This window comes from Acyrthosiphon pisum, chromosome X (assembly GCF_005508785.2).
Source record: "Acyrthosiphon pisum isolate AL4f chromosome X, pea_aphid_22Mar2018_4r6ur, whole genome shotgun sequence".
Lineage (NCBI taxonomy): Eukaryota > Metazoa > Arthropoda > Insecta > Hemiptera > Aphididae > Acyrthosiphon > Acyrthosiphon pisum.
Genome location: NC_042493.1, coordinates 121808958 through 121811516, shown reverse-complemented (window position 1 = coordinate 121811516; position 2559 = coordinate 121808958). Strand labels below are relative to the sequence as shown.

Below are 2559 nucleotides of genomic sequence, written 5' to 3'. Positions count from 1 at the left end.
ATTGCTTTATACACAGGCTCGTCCAAACAGGGAAAAGCTCTTCGTGCGCCCAATGGCTCGAAATATGTTACAGCTAACCATCTGCGACAAAATATTACGTTTTTACAGTATTAGAGTGTTATAAACCCATTTAAGTTAGAAGAAGGAAATCGTAATATAAGAATCTCTTATATCTCTTTTGTATATATATCTATGTAAGTATGTATCCATCTATATTATTATTATATGTTGTTGACTATATGGAAAATTAGTTTTAAAAAAACTAAAAAAAAAGTCTAAGCTCTTTGCAATGGGGTAGCCCGTTTACGATGTACTTATTATTTTTCCAAACGGCCTGCGGTTTTTCAGACTCATTGCATACAGACTACCAACAGTTAGGCCTTTTAAGAACTACAATCATTTTATGGTAATAACCATTTTAATTATTTTATTTTAAGGGTTATTTATAATAACACAGTACATTACATTATATGTAACATGTAAACTGAATAATTATATACGGTAATTTATTATTTATTACTTATTACTTATTCATTTTTTACTAATATTTGTTAATAAACACTTTATATAATATTTAATATTGTGATGTAATATTTTTTGTAATATTTAAATTAAATTTTATTTTTTTTATTTATTTTTTTATTTTTTTGTCGTTAGTAGTATATAATAAAATTAGTAATTTAATAGTAAAAACTGTACAATATGTAATAAATTATTAAATAATAACTAAAACATATCTAAATAATAAGATAGAAAAAATGTAGGATTTTAATATAATTCTATGGGAAATTATTTTTAATATTGTGCATTGCCTAGAATTAAATGATGGACATAGCGATTGGAAGTAGTGATAGAATATCAGGGGAATCAATTGAGCCATTTTATTAAAACGACGTCTGTAAGTTAAGGAATTTAACATTGTTTTTGTACTACAACGGTATTCTTCAAAACTTAAAAACATATTTTGAATACTGTTGAAAGTGCAGCTTGACAGACTAACCGTTTTAGTATTAATATAAATGAATAACACGACAATATGATTATGTATAAGTATAATATATAATAACGTACAACTGGACAATTTAACGTGACTGTACACACACACCGTATACGCACTGTACGACGGTGGCCGTGCAAGTGATTCTTACATACTTCAAAGGCCCTATATATATGATTAGTTGAGGTCATCCCGTATCCGTATACAATATAGAAAGCGATAGTAAAAGTGTTGCACAGCTATATCGCAACTGCATAAGTATCTATTAGAAAACGACATTGTACACGCACGTGTGTTTACAGGGTTTGAATACTAATATTAATTGTATATTTCAACAGTTTTGCTAAGTAACGACTAGCAAAGTTTACTGCATATGCTATATCTGGTCTTGTTACCTGTGATAAGAACAGTAAGCTACCTACTGCCTGTCTGTAAGGAATATCTTCACTCAATATTTCCTTATCTTCTTTTTGTTCAAACGTATGTGATTTGTCTATCGGAATTGAAAGTTCCTTGGCGTCCAGCATATTAAATTTATTAATTATGCTACTTGCATAATTTGTCTGATGCACAAATAATGACCCGTTTTCCATTATTTTTACCTGCATACCTAGAAAATATTCTACATTTCCCTTTTTAACCTCAAACTCTTTTTCTAAGTTTGTTAACAGTTTATCTATTATATCTTCATTATCCGCCACGATTAAGCCATCGTCAACAAATATTGCAAGAATAATTTGATTGTTATCAGCTTTAAATACACATGCATCCGCTTCGGTACATTGTAAACCAAATGCATTTAAAAAGTTCCTAAAGCGTATATTCCAACATCTTGGACTTTGTTTCAAGCCATACAAACTTTGCTGAAGCTTACATACTTTATTCGATCCATCTTCGTATCCTGGTAGTTGTACCATGTATATTTCTTCCTGTAGTTCTCCGTACAGAAATGCTGTCTTGATGTCGAATTGTCGTAATATTAATTTTTCCACAGCTGCTACTGCGAATATCACCCTTATTGATTCGTATCTGACCACTGGCGAAAATGTTTCGTGGTAATCTATACCGTACTTCTGTGAACAACCTTTAATGACCAATCTGGCCTTAAATTTATCTATATTACCGTCAGTTTTATATTTGGTTTTGAATACCCATGCATTACGTAATGCAACTTTGCCTTGAGGCAAATTAACTAGTGACCAAGTGTTGTTTTCGTGTAATGACGTTATTTCATCGTGCATAGCGTCCTCCCATTCATTTTTATGTGGGCCACTGATTGCTTCATCACAATTTAGTGGCTGGTCGCAATTGGCGATGAACGACGACACATTGTACCTGATCGGCGCTTTTAATGTGTTCCGATCCCGCAATACCATGCCACTCCTGTTGTCGACCATCGTCGATTCGACCTTGACCGGATCGTCTTTGATCTGAGTCGGTGTATCTGTGAACTCTAATTTGTCTACAATTATATTCTCAAATCTATTGCTTTCATTTTCGAATATGATGTCCCTAGACAATGAAATTGTATTTGTTTTCGAATAATACACACGATAACCTTT

At 31.8% G+C, this 2559-nt stretch overlaps 2 protein-coding genes across 2 annotated transcripts in view; one reads left to right on the top strand and one right to left on the bottom strand.

Moving 5' to 3' along the window:
- LOC100571410 (aminopeptidase 1) overlaps positions 1-2559 on the top strand; it is a 42969-nt gene that overhangs the window by 19448 nt on the left and 20962 nt on the right. The gene's annotated exons all lie outside the window — the stretch shown is intronic.
- LOC100574012 (aminopeptidase N) overlaps positions 1-2559 on the bottom strand; it is a 154184-nt gene that overhangs the window by 144027 nt on the left and 7598 nt on the right. The gene's annotated exons all lie outside the window — the stretch shown is intronic.